Source organism: Astyanax mexicanus, chromosome 6 (assembly GCF_023375975.1).
Source record: "Astyanax mexicanus isolate ESR-SI-001 chromosome 6, AstMex3_surface, whole genome shotgun sequence".
Lineage (NCBI taxonomy): Eukaryota > Metazoa > Chordata > Actinopteri > Characiformes > Acestrorhamphidae > Astyanax > Astyanax mexicanus.
Genome location: NC_064413.1, coordinates 47,408,725 through 47,434,118, shown reverse-complemented (window position 1 = coordinate 47,434,118; position 25,394 = coordinate 47,408,725). Strand labels below are relative to the sequence as shown.

The 25,394-nt window shown below is 39.4% G+C and overlaps 1 protein-coding gene across 2 annotated transcripts in view; it reads left to right on the top strand.

Moving 5' to 3' along the window:
• Window positions 1–25,394, top strand: part of sugct (succinyl-CoA:glutarate-CoA transferase) — a 224,727-nt gene that overhangs the window by 85,299 nt on the left and 114,034 nt on the right. The window lies entirely within an intron of this gene.

Genomic DNA, 25,394 nt, shown 5'->3' with positions numbered 1-25,394 from the left:
GTCCTCATTTGCTTGTTTTCTGCAAGGGAGCTCAGAACGCATGGATATGGAGTCCTGGGAGAGCACTGGGAAGTGCTTTCCTGTTTTCAGTTTGGGTTCCGCTGACACGTCGGAGAAGGAAACGGGTTATCCAGCCCAGCCAGCTGCACTTGACATTAGCCCCCTCCCTGCGTCCCACGCTGCATCTCTCCAGCTCCAGCCAATGGGAGGTGACCCGTACCACCGTCACTTCCAGTTGCGCATGTGTACGCCGTTGCCGTGGCGACTGAGAGTTTCCAGAGGATCGACGGGTGAAACGAGGAGATGAAATAAGCAGAGCTGGAGTGGACCCCTCAGTTTCGAAGAGAGAGAGAGGGAGAGAGAGATCGGCAGAATGAGCGAAGCAGGATGCAGAGAAGCGAAGGTGGGATGGGAAAGTCATCTGGTTCTGCTGGTGTAGCTGTGTTAGTCTTTTGGTTTTTCCTCCACAGCATGCTGCATGCAGGGAAAGGTGAGCGCTTTCCAGTTGAAGCCCAGACCCAGTCACAAATGCTGTGCTAACTGGGCCTAGGAGGCTTTAAGAACCCTCAAAGTCAAGTTTTTATTGTGCATCTTTAACACATGGGGGTCATAAGTTCTACAAAGCACTTCCTTTACTTTACGGTAGTAGTAGTAGTCATTACACACACATGCTCGTTGCCGAAAAAATAAGGAGCGCCAAGAAGGAGTTGATGGTATCAAATGAAAATTGATATGTGTGAGTATGTTGATGGTATATGTAAGCGATTAAACTGATTTAATAATGATGACCTTTTTATAGGGCAGAGGAAGAAAGCCTCTTGTGGTAGGGATCTTTACACGAGCTGTCAACTGCACAGCTTGATTAAGTGCATCAGTGTGTCCATGCTATTGTAATGACAGGAAAAGGCTTGTACAAATTCTCTTAATTAATCATGGGTGTGTTTTGGATGTAACGTGCAATAAACCAACCGGATCACTTGCTGCCAGGTGAGCTCTGACTTTGCTATTGCTATTTTAGGGGCGCAGCCAACACTTTTCAGCAGAGGAAACTGTTCAACCACACTCCTTCATTCTGTTTATTTTTGTTGTAAAAGTTTGCATAGCTGCCAACAGGCATGTGCACTATGGTTTTGTGCACTGCTGTGCGTCCAAAATGCATGGTGTACTCATTTTTTGTAAGGCCTGTGACAATTCACTGCCATGATAGCAATGAACGCCTGACTGTGGAAGTCTGCAAAGGTTGTTTTTAGACAGTGGCCACACCTGTGATTTTCATTGCTTAGATAGCAACTAATTTCAAGACCAACACACCCATTTTTTATATATATTAATAAGCACCTTGCTGCTTAAACAAAGCAGGATCAAGGTGTGAAAATAGAATGTTTCTGGGGTGTAAGATAAGCATCGTGATCATACCTGTAATAATTTACAAATCAGCATATCTGTTGAAGCATTGTTTATTTATTTTTGCCATTATGTCTATTTAAACAAAAGCTCACAAACCAACATAATGTTTTAGTCAACCTTCAATGGTTCAAGCTGTGAACATCCTTCCACATTTTGAACTTCTACAACAGTCATTTTACACAAACTTAAATGTGTTTGTACCTGAAGTATAGCCACCACACGCTAAACTTTTGTTTGACATTTTCTGGCAGCTGTATATAGTTGCATAAATTAGGTTATGTAAAGGGTCCAGCTTTCAGTTGTTCAGCTGAAAGAGCTTTGCCATTTGGACCCACTCCTACCACAAACCACATGGGTACTAAACAGTGTTTATTATGACAAATGGAAAGTCAAAGCAGAGGTTGTGCCCTCGTGTTCTCAAATCAGGACCATAACCTGACTGGAGCAGGTTAAACCGTTCAGTGCAACAAGCTCTTAAAGTAATGTGCATAACAAATCATGGCGTGACGTAAAACTGATTTGTATCAAAATCTTAATAACTTCATACACAGGTGTCCGAGAGCTTGCTTTAGAGTGGCGGATGCTAAGGTGAAAAGAAGTGCAGTGTGAGTTACACTTACGAGCGCTCACTAGTTCCAGGCCTCGGAGGTTATGTCACAAGCTTCCAGAGGGAAATTCAGCTGTGTGTGTGTGTGTGTGTGTGTAATATAAGAAGGAGAGAGTGGGAGTGTTGAGAGGAAATGGTTGACAACACCAAAGCCTGATGACAATCTCACACACAGCAGAAGCCACCCCAGAACCACAGGGTTATCTTCTCTGGAGAGGAAAGACAGGTGCGAACTGTCTTCAGGGTGATCTGCTCGTGAAAACGCACCTTGGCCTCTAGCCACAGTGACCTGGATGTATTTGATTTTGAAAGAGCTCTTGTTAAGTGTAACTTCATGGCAGCTGATGGGTTAGGTGTGCTGATCGTTCTGGACAGACCACAGATGTTGTCGAGGAGTGTGTGTTGGACCTGCTTCAAAAACCAAAGAGGATCATCACTTGTGTCTACAATTTAGATGTCAGTCAAGTATGTTTGGATTCATTTGATGCGCTGGGCTGCACGTGTAACACAGTACCCAAAGAAAGCAGTACCCTGAATATAAGGCATTTTTTTGTTATGTTTTAATAAATGTTTTTTCCTGGTTAGGGTTATGGTGGGTCTAGAGCCTTCCCAGAATCATTGAGCCACATTTATTAAACTGTGAGTAAATTTTGAGTAAAATCAAGAGTCCCAAAAAGGTTTCTACCAGGTTCATGAACTTTATGTAAACACCAGATTTGTTCATGGGACATGTGTATGTTAATGAATTCCAATGGTTAGCCAATTGGACAGGCATGCACGTTCTTCTGCAATTACCATACCATTCCCGCAATCCATGCCCATGAATTACAAATGACCACCATTTGAAGAATCACAACAGTAAGACTTAATGTCTCTACAGAAAGCAGTAGGAATTAGCTATTCTGATGGAAAATCAATGTTTTATTCAATGAAGTGCATTTAAATCAGTTTCTCTGTTAGAGTAACTTGTTATAGTGAGACATTCAATGCTAAATTTAGTTTGTTCTTTCCTAAACAGGGATCAAGCCAAGTTGTAGACTATGCAACCTTTTGAATGGAGATTTCCCATTTCCCAAAAGAAAATGTAGTCAAGACTAGGCTTAAACCCTGTATAGAATTACGCACAAATGTATTCTGCTTGTGTTTTATCCATAAGGTGCATATGAAACAAAGGGGGATCACCCCATTGATTGGGTATCACACACACGCATTAATTCTTATGCTCACACCTAGAAGCAGTTAAGCATGAGCAGTTCATGTGTAATTTTGGGAGGTGGAAAGAAACCGACCGTATCAGGAGGAAACCCGTGCAGACGTGGGGAAAACATACCTCACAGACCTCACAAACTGAAGCTGGAATTGAACCCACAACTCCATGCCCCTGGAGCTTTAACACGATGAGAACAAACCAAACTCCTTGCAGACAGTGACCAGAGCTGGAATTGAACTCACAACTCCAGGATCTAGAAGCACTAGCTGCTGAACCACCATACCGCCCAGGGTTAGACTAGTATGGTTATATTTAAAATACAGCTCTGGAAAAAAAATTAAGAGACCACTTCAGTTTCTGAATTAGTTTCTCTGATTTTGCTATTTATAAGTATATGTTTGAGTAAAATGAAGCAAATTCCTAATAAAAATATTCAGCTTGGTCTGATGGTTTGTGATCATCCATCTTCCTCTTGATTATATTCTATTTTTCAATTTGGTTAAATCAAAGAAACCCATAATTTTTAAGTGGTTTCTTTTTTTTCCAGAGCTGTATATTTCATTCTCCAAAAACCTGATATATAGTCTACTTGCATCTGAAATCTGTACACTAAACCAGTAGAATTAGTTTCATATTATAAATATGTGGGTTTATGCTAGATATTAACCTTTCTTTTAAAATGCATTTCAAACACAACTACAAAGGGCACAGTTTAGGAAGCTGAGGCTTTATACCAATTTTAGACTAGGAAGAGGAATACTAAATATGGACATGCCACAAAGGCAAAACTGTTTTGTTCATCATTCTGCATTGAGAATTATAAAATTTGGAAGTTACTAAACTCATTATGGTAAACTATAAAATAAGTGTTTGGGTTCCACCTCTAGTAAGATGTCAAATACACTTTTGTTGTGTTTGATAGACTTATTGGCCAGGTTTATATATATATATATATATATATATATATATTAGTCAGATTTATTTTGTCAATAAACAGATCTCTGTAGAAATAACCTTTCTGTAGCTGTATAACACTATTGGACACTCCGGCTGCTCAGTCTTTCCATTAAATGATCTTAAGAAACATTTTGGATCAGAACAGTTTGTTTTATTGAATGAAATTAAATTATGTGTCACAAATTGTTACAGATGTTCTTTCCTAAAATATATTTGTATGTAACTGATGTTGTTTAGGCTGCTGTTACTGCTATCTTGGCCAGGACTCATTTGTAAGAGAGATTTCTACTCTCAGTATAAAATAATAATAATAATAATAATAATAATAATAATAATAATAATAATAATAATAATAATAATTATTATTATTTTATTTTATTTTTATTTTTTTACTGATGTTATAAACACAACCTTTAAAGATTAGATAACACAGCAGGTTGTCTGTGTTCAGCACAGCCTGGGGTTCTGGGGTGGATTCTTGCTGCAGTCACTGTCTGTGAGGAGTCGTGAGGTGTGTGTTTCCTGTGCCTGGGCTGGTTTCCTCTGGGTACTCCAGCTTCTTCAAATCTCTTCAAATCTGTCTTGTAAGAGAGATTTCTAATCTTACTGACTAAGTTGGTTAAATAAAGGTACAATTAAAAAAAAATAATAATGAATAAATCATTTTAAATATTTTTTTTGTTTTGCTGATGTAATAAACACAACTGCACTATCCAGTTTTAGCCTGGATAGTGCAGCAGGTAGTCTGTGTTCTGCACAGCTCCAGGAGCCTGGGGTTCAGGGGTTGATTCTTACTGCAGTCACTGTCTGTGAGGAGTCGTTAGGTGTGTGTTTCCTGTGCCTGGGCTGGTTTCCTCTGGGTACTCCAGCTTCTTCAAATCTCTTCAAATCTATCTTGTAAGAGAGATTTCTAATCTTACTGACTAAGTTGGTTAAATAAAGGTACAATAAAAAAAAATGAATAAATCATTTTAAATATTTTGTTTTGTTTTGCTGATGTAATAAACACAACTGCACTATCCAGATTTAGCCTGGATAGTGCAGCAGGTAGTCTGTGTTCTGCACAGCTCCAGGAGCCTGGGGTTCAGGGGTTGATTCTTACTGCAGTCACTGTCTGTGAGGAGTCGTTAGGTGTGTTCTTCCTGTGCCTGGGCTGGTTTCCTCTGGGCACAGCTTCTTCCAGTCTCCTAAGAACACATGGTAGGTTAACTGGTTTTGCTGTATTGCTTTTAGGTTTGGATGGGTGTGTATCATGCCCTGTCCAGGAAGCATTTCTGCCTTACACCCAGTGATTCAGGGAGGCTCTGGACTCGGTGTGACCCAGATCCACCCTGAATACAGAGTTGAATGTTCAATGTCTGTGACCCATGCAAATCTAATCTAAATTACATTTCAATTTACTTTTATAGCATTTAACAGATGTGCTTATTCAGAGCACACTTACAAAAGTGCTTGGCTGTGCTTCACATTCAGAGGTTTTGCACTTGACTGTGAGTATCTCATCATAGGGGATTAACTGTGCTTTACAGTGACGATACATGCTCAGAGTCTTCCACTTAAAGCAGTCACAGCTGTATCATCACAGGCACTCGTCTCTTTGATCCTAATGATATACACTGTATATGTATTCAGTGACTGAATTCTCTCTAAAACTTTTAAATGATGTTAGTGGTTTTAAACATCCAGGGGTTAAAGAAGGCTGGGCTGTTAGAAAGCCTATCATACATCCAAGGTAAAGTTAACGTAAATCTTAATTGTTTTATTTAAAGTGTTGATACATGGTGGCACAGTGGAGCAGCAGGTAGTGTGTGTGTGTACTGTGCAGCTCCAGGGGATTGGGACTGTGGGTTTGATCCTCACTATGTGTTCTCGCTGTGACCATGTGGGCTTCATCTAGGTGCTCCGGTTTCCTCCCACCTCCCAGAAACACATGGTAGGTGAATTGGCTATGCAGAATTGCCCCTAGGTGTGAGTGGATGCGTGTGTGGGACTGTGAACTTACTGTGACCCTCACATCGAAGACATTCATAAGAGGATTGATGGGTATTGATACACTGTATTAATAGCATTTATGATTTTGGTATAATATTGTGTTAAAAAGTTTGTTTTCATTAGTTCAGTGCACTCTACCCCAGTACTACAAAAGTTTTTAATCCATCTATCTCCATTCATCCATCCATCCTTCCATCTAGCTATCTAGGTACAATAAATACAGCAGACATAGAACAAGTTAACATACAGGACAGTGCAGTAGAGATACAGTATAAACTAGGAGTGTGTGGTGAGGATAAGGTGCAAAGATTATACAGCTCTGGAAAAAAAAAAAATTCTTTGATTTGACCAAATTGAAAAGCTCTGGAATATAAGAGGAGGATCAATGATCACAAGCCATCAAACCAAACTGAACTGCTTGAATTGTTGCACCAGGAGTGACACAAAGTTATCCAAAAGCAGTGTGTAAGACTGCTGGAGAAAAACATGCCAAGATGCATGAAAACTGTGATTAAAAACCAGGGTTATTCCACCAAATATTGATTTCTGAACTCTTAAAACTTTATGAATATGAACTTGTTTTCTTTACATTATTTGAGGTCTGAAAGCTCTGCATCTTTTTTTTTCAGCAATTTCTAATAAATGCTGTAAATGAAAATATTACTTGGAATTTGGAATAAATGTCTGTAGTTTATAGAATAAAACAATGTTCATTTTACTCAAACATATACCTATTAATAGCAAAATCAGAAAAACTGATTCAGAAACTGAAGTGGTGGAAACAGACCTATCAAGTTTAGTTGCCCATAGCCCAGATTTTGCCTCCTGCCTCAGACTAGTTGTTCGCTTTCCACTACAGATTACATCCAAACTTATATGAACTCTAGCTGCTCCCACTGCTGATGTTTCAACACCTGAATATATCATACCTGTGTGGATGTATGATGACTTTTTAACATTCATTTAAGTGGTAGGATGGTCTCCCTTTTATGTGAGTCTTGGTCATCCCGAGATTTCTTCCTTATCCAGGTCTGAGGGAGTTTTTTTTTTTTTTTGTTCCCCATTCCTCCGCGCTCACTGGGGGTTCTGTATTATATGGTTTTGCCTGATTCTCTGTCCTGCGACCACATTTCTGTACAGCTGCTTTGTGACATTAGCTGTAAAAAGCACTATAAAAATAAATTTGATTTGATTTGATTTAGCAGGGAATACATTCTATATCATTTAGCAATCAACCTTTCCTTCAGTTCATTTCTTTTACTCCATTGTAAATTAATACTGAAATCATCCAGACTATGAAGGAACACATAAGGAATCGTGTAGTAGTTCCCCTTCAATTTGAGCTGTAATGTTCAAGCTCAAGCTCTGTACCCTCCCTCTCTTGTTGGTGGCCTCCAGCACTGGTGGACAAGTCCAGTTAATCCAATGATTGCACAACAAGTGTAACATTAAACCTTCCAAGGAATGTGTTTTTTGTTGATGTTGTTGCTGTTTTTAAAGCTTGTGGGCACAAATGCTCTTTTACCTAGAATTCACCATCACCTACTTGTCATCCCTTTTTATGAATGGCACTTCCATGATGTGAGTGTTTCCCCAGTGTTGACCTTGCTGTGATCCAGCTGTTTACTGGGACAGTGTTTTGCATGGCCGCAAAACCCAGCCTGCTCATGAAACATTGCAAGCTGGGACTTTTTACCTCTATTCATTCACGCTGGCCAAGTCCTTGCTCTATTTTTCATTGATTTAAAACGCATTGTGTCCTTTTTTGTGGTGGTCTCTGCTGTTATCTTGTAATGAAACAAGCATATTGTTTTGGCTTGTTTTGTTTTCCTGATGTGCCGTACTTCCTGTACACGTCCCCCCGTTCACTGGTCATTCGGAGCCTAGAAAAATGCCGCAAGTGTGCCCCTCCGTTAAAGGTCCCCATCTCGCCGAGCTTCTGCGGCTGTGCTTTGTTCCTCCTTTGTCTGGAGAGTAGGTCATTATGTGGTTAAACAGGAAAAAGAAGTTGACTTTTGAGCTTCGAGGGCTCCCCTGGGTGCAGAACGTCTGGGTAACAGGTTCTCAACTCGGCAGACAGTAGACATAGGTCAAAAGGGAAGAAAAAGGTAAAGACAGGAAGAGAAACAGGGAGACTGAGAGGGATGGTGAACCCCTGCAGATAATTGATTTAATTGTTTTAGCTTTGTGGCTTGTTTCATTCCAGACTATGCTCTCTATCTGTAGACTGTACATCTAAAGCTTTTGGTGCTTCTTAAACAAAACAATTTAGTTCCACTTTGCACTGTATCCTTTTATTTAGACATCAGTACTGACCTCTTGCTCCTGGAGGTATATTAGCTCATGGACAGTTTAGAGTAGCAATGCTTTTTGTTAGTGAACGTCAAAGCAGTTTCAAAGTCGCTCTGCATAACAGTGTTTGCAATTTTTTTTTGAAAGCACACACTTTTTGGGTTGGTCCAAATAAATCAAATTTCTAAGGAAGGAACTGTCAGAAATCTGTTTTTTTTTTTAGTATTTTTAGTTAGTATTAAATATTGTTATAACATGTTATAACAGGCCAACCAAAAATGGAAACATTTTTTTTTGTATTAATTATTGTATTGTATTAATTAAGTCTGATTATTAGGTCTAAACACTTCATGTGCAGTGTATGTTTGTGGCCTATGCTAAATTGACCCCTAGGTAATATTACAGATGCTAAAAATAAGGAAACTGGCCACTCGCTGTAATAAAAATTCTTCTAAAGAAGTCTTGTTAAGTTCTTGTTAATTTCCACCCTTCATCAAAAAACAGCCAATCAGTTTTCTGGTTACTCTGCGGTTGGAAGCATCCCCCCATTCTCCTGGTCTGGAGCAAGGACTGTTGCCAGAACAAGTTAACTCTTTTGAAAAGGAAGTATACTCCAGGGCATCAAAAGTACATTCTATTAGGTGGAGAATACTAAAAGTGCATTTTCTATTTAAAATACATTAAAATACACATTAAATATACTTTCTTTGTATTTCCATAAAATTAACTTTTAAATTTTATTAATATATTTACACTTATGTATATTACATTTATACGTACATTTTGTATTGACAAATATATGTAGTGGTATTAAATACTGTTTAAAGTGCACTGTAGTGTAGCTTTTTTTTCAGTGTCATTAAGGTGTACATTATATGTACATCAATATGCAAAGTAGTAGTGTATTAAAATTATGTTTACACATACTTAAATCTACTCAATGTATAAAATATATACGAAAAAAGCACTCATAAGTGCAACCTAATTGTATCAGTGATTTAAAATATGATTTTAAAAGCATAATTTAATTTTAGTGTTAAATATTTTGGTCTCTACATATTAATAGACATAGAACTGCTCTATTGTCCAGATTGTAACTCTGCCTTGCACCTAATGATTTTGGGTATCCTCTGAACTCATTATGACCCTGGCTTGAAATTAAAATGAAAAGATGTGTGCCCTCATGAACCCTTTGACACCAGTCTGATCATCTGATCTTCAATATGTTCTTCAGTAGGCTTTCACCAAGGCGTTCTCTCTGTTAACTAGACCATTTCTCTCTTATTATTCAGTCAGGAGGCCTGGCGCTGAAAAATTTTGACAATAGAGGTCAGTAGCAGTACTGCACACACTTGTGGGTGGGTTTGACTGACAGCCGTTTTAAAGTATTAGACAGCAGTTATGTGTGGAAACATTATCAGTTACATTCATTGTTATTGCTGGGCCTGTTTATACACAGTGATATAATGTTAAAATGTTTGGAATTCCACAGATCTGACATTTGGGCTTGGAAGTCATTGGAAACGCATGCCATCTGCCTCGGTTTCAATCACAGCACCGTAACACGTGCCGACACAGAGTCCACCCAGCCGCTCTAGCATGCACAGCCCTTCCTTGTGATATCATGAACATCTGGTCACCGGTCCCAGATATACGAACTTAAAAGAGCCTGTTCCTCCTAAACACACTCAGTGCTCCTTTCCCCCAGCTGTCCTTGATCATCCAGTGCCACAGTGCTGTCACAGAAAACTAGATCTGAACGAATCAATGTTATTTTACAATACAATTGTATACAGGTGTTCCCGTAGGCCCTCGAACTGCTGTAAATTGGCCCTATTCATTAAAACAAGGAATTTGTTTTTGGGACACAGGTGAAGTTTGCTTATGATTAACCTCTCCTGACCAACACCTCCCAGGCTTCGTTGTGGTCAGTGTAATTGTAGACGATGCAGACTGTTTCAAAGCGTCTGCAGTGAGCTCAGGAGTAGCCCCAGGCAAGCGCTTTGCTTCTTTTGTGTATGGACGGATCCCATTACATAACTGTGATATAGGCAGGATTTACAGAGCGTTTTTCATGATAAGCGGCGACACATGCTTGGCAGCCTTTGTCGGTTGAGGTGGGAGTATAAAGTGGGCCAGATGTGTCTCATTGAAGAGTAGGAGAGGAAGAGGGTCACAGCAGACTCGGATGCCCAAAGACATGCAAATACGGTCCTGATAAAATGGCTTTAATCAGTTGATCCCATTCTGAAAATGAGACAAATCTAATCCTTAAATAATTACATTATTACATTTCCAAAATGAAAAAAAAATGTTTTTGTCATTGCTATTGGCATATTTGTATTACCATTAGTACTTTATGTACCTTTCCTTTCGCCAGGATAACAGCACTGAATATTTTTTGCGGTGCTTTGCGAGATGGGAGAACACATCCTACAATGCAAAATCTCTCTAGATTATTCTTGGACCTCACCCGTGGACTCTTCATCAGCTCCCACCACATGTTTTCAATGTATTTTAGATCAGGAGACTGGAATGACTTCTGCAAAAGCATGATTATGTGGTCAGTGAACCATTTTTGTGTAGATTCGTATCGCCCAACCACAACTCTGTATTAGCCTCCTGGCAGAAAAAGCCAGGTTACAAGTCTACAGTGCCATGTATTCTAACAAGATTCCCAGGGCCTTGGTACGGAAAATAGCTCCTATCACAGATCAACCGCTATACATCTGCATGACCTTGACTCTAAGTCTTTTGTTTGATGCCAGAAATTTGTATCTCATCTGACCATAAAACCAGTTGCATGTCTGCATTTGTGGACTGACCGTAATAGAAGCTTTCTCCTTCCAAGAGCTTCGAGTCAGCAAAACTTTAAATCTCTGCATTAATTTCTCCAATTTGGTCTGATCACAGTCAGAATTCTAGACAAACACATTGCAGGATAGAAAAAAGTAGGATTGTGGAAATGACTTCACCAAAGCGAATTAGGCAAAGTTAAAAATAATAAGAAATAAAGAGATTGGACATATATTTTACTAAGAAAAGATACGTTCATCCATACTAGCTTTTGGGATACATAATGGACACTCATAAAGCTTTCATTTCCTGGTATTTACATCTCGATCTGATACACTGTTCAGAAGGTAGAACCATTTGTCTGAATCTACCCATTTTTCTTGTGAGCAAAACTATTGGAACATGTGACTGTCAGGTGTGTTATTGATTATTCAAAAATAAATAGAGCTAAATGTCACATATGTGATGCAGTAGTTGCAAGCAAAGGATTTGCAACTAAATATTAAGCCATATTCACTTGTCTCATATTCATATTTTAAAATCAAACCCTAGTTTTCTGTCTACAGCAAGAATAAATTGATTGGTTTCACTGTTCCAATCCTTTCTCTTGTTAAAAACACCCCATAACAGCTGATATTATTGGAGATGAGAAAGAGAACCAGCCCAGTGGTTAAGATATTTAGAACTGTGATGTTCTAAAATGCTTCTGGGAAAATAATGTATGGGTAGATGACACAAAAGTTGTTTTTTTTTAAGCCCAAACGCGCAGTGCTGTGCTGGAAGAAAAAGTGTACAGCAACACCAAAACTTAATCCCAACTGTGAAGCATGGTGGCGGGAGCAACATGATGTGTTTTGCATTCCCAGGGCATGTATCCCCTTTACAATTGTTGAGAAAGCCACAAAATCTGGGTCATTCTGTGTCAGTTCTGTATCAAAACATCCACTGAAGCTGAGTAGTTAAAGTTGCTCCAGGGCTCACATTTCCTAAATAATATGTAAAGAAGTTAAGATGAATTTCAGAAAATCCCAAAGAATGTATTTACTTTATAAGGCATTTATAGCTTATGTGTCACATGTTGAAGAATGTAATCACCAATAACCAGTTTTAAAGACTATTCAATGGTTGCCTCACTGAGAGGCCCCAACCTGGACATGTGATTTGGATAAAACCTGTTCTCCCATGAGATAAATCCTTAGCATTAGCTTTGGTATTGCATAGTCAAGGGCTTGCTATCTCTTCCTGAGAGTATATCAGCCTAGACTTTGAGTATAACTTACTGATCCTGCTCTTCTCTGATGTCCAGATGTGTATGTCAAACTGCACAAGCTTCTTTCTCAAAGAAAGACTAGCTTACACCTAGGAAATAGACAGAGAAAACATACAGCACATACTGTTTTAATCCAAACATTCCACCAGCAATATAAACGTGGTAAAATTTTACTGAGAAAATGACTAGTAAAATAATATTATATTAAAAGGTTACAACTCCAAACCAAATCTAATCCTGAGGGCTAATTGTCTAAAGAAAATAACAATATGGAGCATGTGGGGTCAATTACAAGTCGACCACTGCCTTAGTAGATGGATTGTGGCTGAGAATTCACGTCAAGAAAGGTAATCATTCTGACCTTTTAAAAGTAAACATACACAAATTGTGTATTAGTTCAGCTAGTGTTACAAACCAAGTCTTTTATCACCTCATTCTTTTTTTTTTGCTTTTGCAAACAATGAGTGGACTGCAGCCTGAGAAGCTTCTACTAATGATCTGTATTTTTCAATGTATATAGCCTCAGCTGCTGGTATGGCATTAAACAACTACAGTGAATGTGACAAATGTACTAAATTATGTCATTAAATGTATAGCACTACCTATACATGCATGGTAGCTATAAAACAGCATATACAGCTCTGGAAAAAAAAGAGACCACTTAAAAATGATGAGTTTCTTTGATTTTACCAAATTCAAAACCTCTGGAATAAAATCAAGAGGAAGATGGATGATCACAAGCCATCAAATCAAGCTGAACTGCTTGAATTTATTTTTGCACCAGGAGTAAAGGCATAAAGTTATCCAAAAACAGTGTGTAAGACTGGTGGAGGAGAACATGCCAAGATGCATGAAAACTGTGATTAAAAACCAGGGTTATTCCATTAAATAATGATTTCTGAATTCTTTAAACTTTATGAATATGTATGTATGAACTTGTTTTCTTTGCATTATTTGAGGTCTAAAAGCTCTGCATCTTTTTGTTATTTCAGCCATTTCTCATTTTCTACAAATAAATGCTCTAAATGACAATATTTTTATTTGGAATTTGTGAGAAATGTTGTCTGGACTTTATAAAATAAAACATCAATGTTCATTTATTACTCAAACATATATCTATAAATAGCCAAATCCAGAGCTATAAGATATACATATATGTATATATATATCATGCTTAACATTATAACTGTTGTAACTGAGCTAAGCTATTAATGCCAAAACAACACACACTAATACGCCACCACTTTATAAGTGTCAATGGACTGCTGAGAGTGATTTACCACCCAGATAATAGCTGCTCTGTGGTGGTCCTGTGGGGTCCTGTCCATTGAAGAACAGGCTGAAAGGAGGACAGTCTATAATTAAAGAACTACAGAGTGTTCCTGTAGGAACAGTGAAGCTGATAAAATGGACAATAGGTGTGGAAACAAGGTGATCAGTGTATTTATATGGGGATGCTTACAGAGTTTATAGGGTGACTAAGTAATTATATAGATAGTTTATTCAACTTTACCTTAACTTAAGGTTTAGGTAAGGAGGTACTTTATGCAGAGAGTACAGCATTCATTTGAAGTTGAAGTTTGTTGGGGCTCTTAATGCAGTGTATTTTATGACGTAAAGCTGCACTTTGTATATGATCCACAGTCTGTGCTCATCTGCTGTATTTACTTCACTTTGTCTTTTATACACTCACACATTTAATCAGTGGACCGCGGGTCTTACAATTGTATGTGCACAGCATGTCTCTAAATGTGCCCACCAAATGTTTAAGCCATGTTGAAACCATTAAATTACCATTGCTCTGTGTAGTCTTGTGTTATTTTCTGCCGTTCAGTTTTCTGTTTTTCATCCAAAAGTGTTTATGATTTTACTATGTTCTTTTTGTGGTTTAACAAGTGATGCTGAACATGGTGTTCCCATGTTTTTAGTCAAATCACTGTTATTGGCTTGTAAAATTTATATTAAATGTATATTTACTTTAAAAAAAAGTAAATATAGAGTGCACGTGGAGTTAGCTTGTTGCAGATTTTAAATAGAACGTATTGGCTAGTGAACCCCATGTTACCAGCCCATCCCCCCATCTCTGAAACGTCTCTGAAGGTGGTTCCATAAAAATTCCTTCACCATGTTCTGTAAACATTTTAAATTCCCTAATGTCTGTACTAATGGAGGAGATATCCCCTGCTTACATTAGCCTGAAAAGTGCTATAGCTTTGGAGGATGATTAACTGCCTTGTGGTGTTTTAGAACGATAAAGGGAAAAAATACAGAGTTTGGAAAAATACAATGTTTTGTGGCTGGAGTCTGGGTCTCACCAGACCTCACACTGCAGCGATGACTCCTGAGTCTTGCTCTCTGTCCCACCCTGTGTGTGTGTGTGTTTGTGTCTGTGTGCGAGTGAGTGAACAAGTCCGAGAATGTATGTGCTGTGAGTGTGTGTGTGTGAGACTGTCTGTTTCTCTCCCTCTGAAGTCCCGCCATTGGGTGTGTTCTGTTTACTGGGACATGAGGGTAATGAGGGGTGGGCCGGGACTGAGAACAGTTCTTTCGGACAGCAGAGGAGCGGCTGCAGTCTAAACACCCAGCCCAGCTGCTGCAGGGGCACTGCACAGGCCAGAAAGCACCGCGTTACATCATATCCAGCGGCCCGCGCCACCGGCCTTCCCACGTTCTGACACTCCTCACTCACTCTCCTGCATGTGCACACAGCAGCCGGCTAAACATTTGTTTGCCGGGGTCGCGAACTCATCAGCGTTCTGCGGGATGCTGGTCACGGGGTCTTTACACGACATGCTCTCTGGGTGTGCAGTCAGGCCTTTCGTGCTCGCTGAAGTTAATGTTGCAGTGCTGAAGCCATTCTCAGGTGGATAATGATGGATGCGCTCATTTATCAAGCTTTTTCATCAGCCCTGCCTGTCAAACTCTGGGGAGGACATGTAGCAACGTCACCGAAACTAATGAGGACGGGTTTTCTTCCGCAAATATGCAGCACACAAAAGCTCCAAAAGGGTCGCGTGTATGTGTTTGTGCACTCATGTGTGTTTCCGATCAGAGGCAGAAGCCAGATTAGGACAGAGACCGGATACCCCCTGAGTGCTGTAACAGGAGGAAGGGCAGCAAGGGCCGACGGCCTGAGCGTTTCTGTCAGCCGACGCCACTTCCTATGAGTACTTTTATTGCTTCTGCTTCCAGAAGGGGGGCTCAGGCTTGGACTCGGGCTCAGGCTCAGGGACCTGAAGCGATTTTACCCCTGCATTCCTGATGTGTCGTGGCGTACTCGTGATTACAAACTGTTCTTTTTCCAGCTGCAGCAATGGGCCCTGTATTTCCCTGGTGGTTAATACTGCGTCTGCTGTGTATGCTTGCATAATGTACTCATAGGCAGGTTTCACAAGCCACCAGTGAAAAACCAAGAAGGATATTTATTGATGAACTCGATACCCCAACTCAAGGTAACTGTGGTTCCTGCATAATGCATTTGTAACCACCCACGGCAGCCCATTTCGAACAATGCTGATACCTGTTTCTAAACATTTACTGTGTGCATAGATTTTCTTTCATTCATTTCATATTCTTCCACTCATTCATTTTCTCTCTCTCCTCTTCATGTCTGGTAATTCTTTCAAGGACTGTGCTGTCTTGAACATGATCATCAGCTGGAAAGCAGCGTCCCCCTTCTCCTTGTCCCAAAAGCAGTATAACATCCACCACTAGAGGAAAATCCTATTCCTCATTACAGTGACTGTGAATGACATTGTTTCCCCTGGGAGGAGAGATATATCTTTCTCCTGTGTGGTCTCTGAGCCCAGCCAGGATGGATAATACTTGCCTCTGATGGGCCACTCGTCTCTCGGCCTGTCAGCTAAGCCGACTGAGGCTTCCAAACTCGTCCAAGCCAAGCGGTGTTACCTGTCAAACAGGAGGATGCACCTCCTGATGAATTGGGTCCTCACTGAAAAGGGATTTGGATTTGTTTAATTATTTTTGGAATGAAGTGCTAGTAGTGTATATTCAGTGTTAGGTGCAAACATTTGAGAGTATAAAGGGCATCGCTATTTTTTTTCCTATTATTTAGTCACTTGTTTATGTGAGTAAGTTGCTAAATTTCTTAAAAAAAAACAGAACAATTTGACAATATATTTAGCTGTTTTGTAATAAATGACTATTAGATGCTGTTGATAAAAGGTATTGGACTTCTTTTGCCAGTGAAATTGTCAGTCATGACTCATTATGTCAAATACACTAATTACTAATCAAAAAAACATGAAAATTAGACACAAAGTTAGAGTGAAAGGATATGTTTACTGGGGAAAATTGTACAATTTAAAGGAGTCTCTTTAGCACCCTGTTGGGCAGTCTTTGGTCTTCTGTTCTCAAGTCTTCTGCCTGGAAATAAGATGAGAAATTGTTGGGCATGGATGCCTGCAGGTTCTGTATTGCATGCTGCTTGATTGTTGTTAAATTTGGGGACTGGGCAAGTCAAGGAAGCATTGCAACCTGACAGTTCTGGAAAGCCTTGCTTCATGTGGGTGAGCATTATCCTGCTGAAAAGTGCCAGTTGAAAGCTGCCATAAAAGATGGTAATAGATGGTCAAACTTACCTTATTTGTTAGTTTGTCTGCTGTAGGAGAATGTATGCAGTCTGAAGAATGACTAAACCAAAGACACCCCTGGCTGCATTTCAGTCTGATGGAACAGAAACGCTGTGTGTCTGTTTGATATAAGCAAACATCCGACGTTTGCTCACTCCGTGATGGATGGCCACGCTTTCCATGAATGAAACTCCCCTTTGCCCCTTGGGCAGAAACCGAAGCTGACCGAACCTGCCGCATGCAGGCTATTTTTAGGCGTCATTCACATTCACTTCCCGCAGACCCATGTGGATGGGCCTGGGTTCGTGGAAAATGGCAAAGATCCCTTATATGGCTGTGTTCCCATGGCCCCTTTTGATGCTTTTCGGTGGAAGGGTTAATTAAAGTGCTGATGCCTTATTTGCATGCATGAGTTTAAGGAGTGCATGCATACGTAGGCGACGTACTAAATGAAAAGCATTTAGCCGAGAACCCGCTGGCCCCGCTGAGCATAGCTCATTACGCGCTACATCCCGGTGACCTTTCAGCCCATCCGCGACCTGCAATTGTATGGTGAGTGCATATTCCACACACACACATAGTCACACGTGCACTCACACTCGCACACACACACACACAGTCACATGCTCATCTTTTATCCCTAGTGTCAGGAGGTAATTTGTGGCTTGAGCCCATTTTTGCCCGGCTCCTCTTTTGTAGCGGAAGCGGCGGTCCTATAGTGGTGAGTCACGGTGCTATGGCCAGGCCCAGCAGACCCGCTAATTAGCTAATTAACTGGAGAGCGGCTCTCGTGGAAGAGCTGTCACCCCGGGCATGCTGATGACAGAGGAGAGGGAGGAGAGCAGCATTTTTTTTTTGTCAGCATGCAGATGTAAAGAGAGAGAGCGACAGAGAAGAGAGAAAGAGAGAGAGAAGAGCTACGGAGTGGGGTGAACGAGTGCATCGGCAGCCCTGTATACGTTGAGAGCGGCACATACACACAAACGTGCTCGCAGGAGAGCCGGAGAGGCGTGCAAGTGAATGTGTTACATATGAGGAGCCACGAGGCAGCGTGTCAGAAGACAACAGAGGGAGGCATTGAGGAGAGAGCGAAGAGAGAGAAAGAGGTGGAGATAAAAAGAACACCTTGATGTGACTGAAGGTGAATTTAACATCACAAAGGAACAGAGATGAAAAAAAAATGAACCTGTCATCGATTGACGCTCCCCGTGGTGAGGGGAAGTGGGCTGAAGGGGTCTCTGAGTCATAATGCACTGGCTTTCGTACACCTTTGACCTCGCCAACTAAGATAGACAATACATTGCGATGAATAGAGCAAGTGTTCGTTTTTATGACGTGTTAGTGTCAGTGGATAAAAAGTAATTGGACAAATGATCAATCTTAAATAGAAATGTCATGCCCTGTGCAGGTGATTACTGTGCTCCATGGACCTTGTTAAGTAAATGTTATCTTCTCTGAATTCTGTTTCAGGTGTTCGTGCTTGTTTTTTCTTTTTCTTTTTTTTTGCCATCAGTCTAGTTATATAAATAAATTGTGGATCAGGTTGATTGAATTATCAATCAGCAACACTTTCATTCAGACAATGAAAGCTTAACAATTGCTGCAGAAGCATGTTTTGTAATATTGTTCTGCTGTTAAGTTATACTGAATTTTATAGCCTGACCTCTGTGCATTTAAAAACAGCTACCTTTGCCTTCAGCATTGTGCACTCCACAGATTGCATGATGCAATTTGTTCTAATATTGAGCTGTCCATAAAACTTCTAGAAACTGCAGTCTTTCTTTATTTTATATAAATATAAAAAAAAAAAATTAAATGAATCACTGGAAACACCCCATCTTACAATCCTGCACAAGGCGCATTATGATGTATAGAATACGGCTTGTGTTTCTTGGTTCAATAATATTTCTACAATTTACAGTAGGAAAATTAGTTGTTCTCCATTTTTCTATTGCGGCATTAGGAATAAAAATGCAATAAACAAAAGGTACATGGACCCTTCATCAACACAAAATATAAGTTGATATGATGAATATATTGTTATATTCATCATATCATATCATACTACATTCACAACACGAACGAGCAGGTCAGTTTTCTCTACTGAGAAGTGCAGAAGCATTGCACAGTCAAAATAGCAATCCACCAAAGTCAGAGCACACCTGGCTCTTAAAGAGAATGGCAAGTGACACAATGAATGTTTTATTTAATGTTATGCCAAAACACACCTATGATTAATTAAGATTTAATAAGAATTACTGCATGCCTCGTGCATGTTTTGAGCTGCGCAAGACATACTTTTCCTGTCGTTATGATAGCAAAGACACATTGACACGCCATACATCAAGCTGCACCGTGCGTGGTTAACAACTCGCCTATAGATCACTAAAATAGGGCCCTTAGAATTAGAATCACACACAGACACAGAATAGACATCTCTAACCATTTCACTACAAAAAGCACATAATAATTAAATATAATTATAGCAATAGTAGTAAATCTAGAGCCAACACATACATACATATACACACATACACATATACACACACTTGGTAAATAATATTGGAACAATACATTCTTTTTTTCCCAATCAAGCTCTCCTGCACCTCACTTATGACTCTCCAACCCTGAACACCAACCCCCTGCCTAAGACTACTGAAATATGGTGAATCCCAATCGCCTTCAATGAGGGTAGAGCTAAAAAAAAAAAAAAAAAGCATTTTGTCTCTTCAAGGTTGTCCATGTCTCATCTGAAGTATCTTACAAAAGTATTGATATTATTTGCCAACATAAATATAATCTCAATATAAATTGATAATAAACTAGAACTAGAAATTATTAATCATAAGTAATGGAAAAATAGCACTGTAATACAAAATAACATTTAGCTTATTTGCATTCTTGCATTTGAAATTTTGTAATTACGCAAAACAGCTACAGTCATATAGGATGCTTAAAACAGATGAAAATGTTGGGACCAGGATTCCTGTTAGTAGCTAGTAATAACAGCAGTTCGTCAATGTTTCCATAATTAACATGTCATTTACACATTAAACAGAGAAGGTACATCCATTCATTTGTGACTATTAAACCCTTTACTAGATATTTCACTTTCTACCTGTGAAGTCATAAAGGCTAGTCATAAAGTCACAGGGTTTACACACAAGCAATGGAAGCCTTCACAGCCAAGCAGATATTATTACATTCAGTTCCAGAGAAACATTTTTCTGAGTACAAGGCTTTTGCTCCTGAGACTAGCTCAGACATTATGATTACATTATCACTCTACCACACACTCACACCCACCTACAACAGTGCAGAGCACAACACACACACACACACATTCTCACAAACAGTTGGATTCCCCAGTCATACCTCGGAATATCCCTTCCATGTCACTCAACACTCACAACGTGTGTTTTATGGATGTGTCTGAGATGTAGACTGAGGTCAATCAAAACACTGCCAATGGCTGTAAACACCTGGCTGTCCAGAAGCAAAGAGGGGGGCGACAGCTCTATTTTCTTGGTGGAGAATACTGACTGCCAGTTCTGGCAGCTAACAGGCAGCTGTTTTGGCAAACAGTGAGAAATATTGAGGAGAGGTAGGGTCATTTGTGTTGTCTTGGACACATTGGGATTCTTGGGTAATCAGTGTCTTTGGCACCGGGGATCAAACTAGCAACCTTCTAGTGGTAGAGATTGAGCTTAGGAACCCCTAAGAGAAATCTGTAAGCTGAGGTTTGTAGTTTAGTCTGATTTCAACTTCTGCAAAGATACAGTAGATGGAAACACATCCGTGTCACGAAGCAGAGAAGAGGTGCATGGGTAGGTGGAACTTCAGAGTCTCACCTACGCATTGTGTAAATCTGTGTAGCTGTGCATCAAGCAAATGCTCTGGTAATGTTCAGGACAGAAAGAGAATCAAGCAATACACAACCCAAACGAGAATGAGGACAAAATCAAATTGAGGATTGTCAATTTTAGGAATATGTGTCTGAATACAAACATTTACAGCATCATGCTTTTTTATTTTACAAAACACTTACAGTAAGCATATAATATATTTATACAGCTCTGGAAAAATAAGAGACCATATCAGTTTCTCAATCAGTTTCTTCGATTTTGCTATTTATAGGCATGTGTTTGAGTAAAATGAACATTGTTGTTTTATTGTCTAAACTACGGACAACATTTCGCCAAAATACGAAATGGCTGAAACAACAAAAAAGATGTAGAGATTTCAGACCTCAAATAATGCAAAGAAAAACAATTTTATATAGTTTGAAGAGTTCAGAAATCAATAGTTGGTGAAATAAACCTGTTTTTTAACCACAGTTTTCATGCACCTGGACATTATCTTCTCCACCAGTCTTACACACTGCTTTTGGAGAACTCTATGCCACTCCTGGTGCACAAATTCAAGCAGTTCAGCTTGGTTTAATGGCTTGTTCCCATCGTCCTCTTGATTATATTTCCAGAGATTTTCAATTTGGTAAAATCAAAGAAACATTTTTAAGTGCTCTTTGATTTTATTTTAGAGCTGTATGTCACGCGGGGATGAGACGGGAGGCGGACGTTTGAGCGGGTAAGACATAACTTTAATAAATAACAAATAAACAAGTAAACAAAACAGGGGATTAACGAATATAAATATGTGCATAAACAAACAGGGAAAACCAACACAGAGCTAAGCTAAACAGATAAGAACAAAACAAGGTTAGGGAATATATACTACGGATAAATACGTAAATATATACAAAATAAACAAAGAAACAAACAGGCGAAAAACGTGACTAGAAATAAACAAGAACGAGTAAATACAGAAACATGAAATAAACAGACGTGACGTGGCGTGGCAAAACAATAGCAAATAGCGTGAAGAGACAAACAAACGTGGGAAGGTGCAAAGACCGACAGCAAACGTAGATTAACAGGTACTATTTATAGCAACATGAAACACAGAACACCTGGGAAGGGGCGGAGTTACAAATTAGACACACGTAATGGAAAATAACAGTGGAAACACCGGGGAAACAGAGGGAAACCTGGCGAGTGCGTAACACTGTATATTCGGAGACACCTATGTGAGTGTCTGCAGACATCTGCACATGTTAATAGATATGTAGGTAATTTACCTTAATTTAGCTTAAAAATGAATTTGGTTAAAGCTAGCCTTCGATAGTCAAAAGATGGTTGGCTCTGTTGCACAGGATAAGTTCATCAGAGTTACGAGCCTCAGAAACCACAGGTGAACAGCACCCAATATGAGAGCCACCTAAATGCTTCATAGAGTATTTTAGATGGTTTTTATCACTTTTAAGTGTGAAACATGATTGCTTATGTGTTCCTTCATAGTCTGAATGACTTCAGGATTATTTTACACTGAATAAAAAAAATAAAACATTGAATTAGAAGGTGTATTCAAACTTTTAACTGGCACTGTACATCTTGCGCAATCATAGTCATAGTACTCAAAATATTGAAGCTGACGACTTGTAATGACGCTGTATCAGCTGTGATTGGTTTTAATAGATCCACATAGCAGTAATTAATCATAATTTTATAGACATTTTTATTGACTTTAATGTCTGCCCTTTTGCAGTACTGTTTTGCCAATAAACTTCAGTAAATGGATGGATGTGGTAAATTTGTACCTACGTCAACTGTCCTACTTATAAAAGTTATAGGACTTCATATAATCCTGTTTCTTGTCTGTTATTGCACGTAAGGAACTGTACATTGTTATAGAGAGACTTTAATTAAGAATCCATCTTAATGCATAACTTTATCACTATTTACTGCTCCAATCTCATAAAGCCTCCTCTAGTAGACAGACAAAGTTAGACAATTGAATTAACAAGTGGATAACTTTAAACTAATATAATATACTTCTAGTACTACTTGCCTCTGCTGTAACTGGTATTCTTAGAGGCTGAGATGTCCCCGCTGACAGTCTGTATTAAATTCATCTCCACCTCAACCAGTGAAGTAGACAGGTTGGCGTCACGTTGATCCTGTTCCTTCGCACATTGGAATCAGGTCAATGCCTTTACATCAAAAAGGTTACACTGAGCTTAAAGGGTCAAAGCTGAATGTTGTAGTGATGTATGGAGCGGCGCTCTGTTCCCAGCACGCGGCGGTTGTATAACGTGACTCATCCGAGGCGCAAATAAGTGTACGAAAGAGCATTTTGTAAAAGCCTCTTCCGGCTTCTTACTCTAAAAGATGGCTTTTGTACATAAAACAATTATCCTCTAAATATGCACACAATTGCCTTCCATTCCTTTAAGCAGAGGAGATTAAGGGTCAGATGACACAAAAGATGAATGGCATAAAGAACACTGATGAGATCCCACAACTTTTCCAGGGTCACGGGGTGAGGGGATGACTTGCTGTTTTTTACAGGCTTCTTTGCGTCAGCGGACGGCATGCGTCTACACTTCACCTGTCATCCCTCCACAGAGCTTCACCAAACAGCCATAATCATAAGTGACTTATAACTCAATTTCATTGCCCACTTCCTCTCAAATTCCATTGCCGTTGTTGTGTTCTTGTGCGTCATAACCTGCTTTTATCCTTGACAGGACACACACATTAAGAAGGTTACCTTTAGTTTTTTGTTTATGTGAATGACCATCAGTTCCTTCTTTCTCTTTTTGTCTTGGGAGAAAAATACAGAAAGAACATATTGTAACTCTCTGGTGAAGCTGACAACATCCTGTGCTTTTAGCCTATATTAAGTTCAAAAAGCTTTAAGAGACTCAGGCCTATGGATCTTCAGTGTCTTCTTTATGTTATGGAACTTAGTGTGTAAACGTTTCTTTTAACAGAGGAAAAAAGAGACTAAGTTCTGAAGGTCTGTCACTAAAGGTATTCATCTGAAAAGGCTCTACAGGGCAACATTGTGGAACAAGAGCCTGAAAAGCCTTTATATGTCTATAGTGCTTAAAGAGAAATAAGTAGCCACTGATATTATCTATACATTATATTATATTATATTATATTATATAATTATACTTCCTCCCCCCCACACACACACTCAAAAATTGTATTATAACAGTTATTACTTAGTAATGATGTAGCTTAATAATGACTGTTGGGTAATGCAGTTATATCAATAAAATAGTTTCTATTAAAAATATACACTGCAAAATATCTACTCTGTCAAATAATTTAGACAGTTTCACTCTGAACGTTTCTATGTAATATCAGACCTCCCACTTCTCCTGCAAGTTCTGTGAGTCTCCCGGTTAATGGTAGCAGCTCCCTGGTAGAAACTTGTGTGTAAAGTGTTTGCTTGTCACTCGTAAATTCAGTAAGGACTCATGTGTATAGTGTGCAGCATTTCAATTAAGTAAGTGCTTAGTGTCCTTGGTGAGTGTTTATTGGTCAGTTTTACACAACACATAAGCAGACAGTTAGATTAGTTCATTGCAGATAGGATGCAGATGACATACACAAATTTATATCACAGATTTCTATCAATGTTGTTTACCTAACATTATCCAAACTAGCTAGCTTGATGTGCTAGTTCATGGCTACTCAATTGGTGCCCATTGTGATGAAGCCTAAGCCACAGGATTCTCAGCAGACAGGATTGGGGGTGCTACCTTCCTGATTTGCATTTTTGTCAGTAAAATATAGTATAGCTACACTTCATACTAGTAAGTATCCACTATATCTTCTTTCACTGTATAATGGCATTGAGTGGCCTCTGGGCACAAGGAAAGAAAACACAGTCATGTAGCTTATGAGCACTTTAATTGTAGGTTGCATGCTTTTATGGCTGACCACCACTCAAACGAAACAGAGGGTTTTATTGCATATACGCCTTCTTTGCACACTGCTGCTCCCTATAAGACATCTGCAGGAACTGCTGCAGTTTCCTGCTTCTCTATTACTAGCATTTCTCTTCTTCCCTCCTCAGTGGAGATGGAACCTCCTCTAGCTTCTCCTCCTCCTCCTCCTCCTCCTCCTCCTCCTCCCCTTTGGACCAGTGCTGTGGGGTCCAGTATTATTACTTACAATATGAAGCATAACTCTCCGTGAAAAGAGCAACAATGTGACATTCCTAGTATTTAGACAGGAGTGGTGCTAGGAATCAATAAAATATGATATGTTATGATGACAGTGCCACACTCTTGGATCGCTCCCTGTAGTATTTCTTCGGAGTGGTCTTGTGAGCCAGCACCTCTTGCTTTAGCCAGAGGCATCTTTCAATAGTGTTTGACATCTGCCCTAGCAAAACATCCCCCTAGTGTCATCAAGT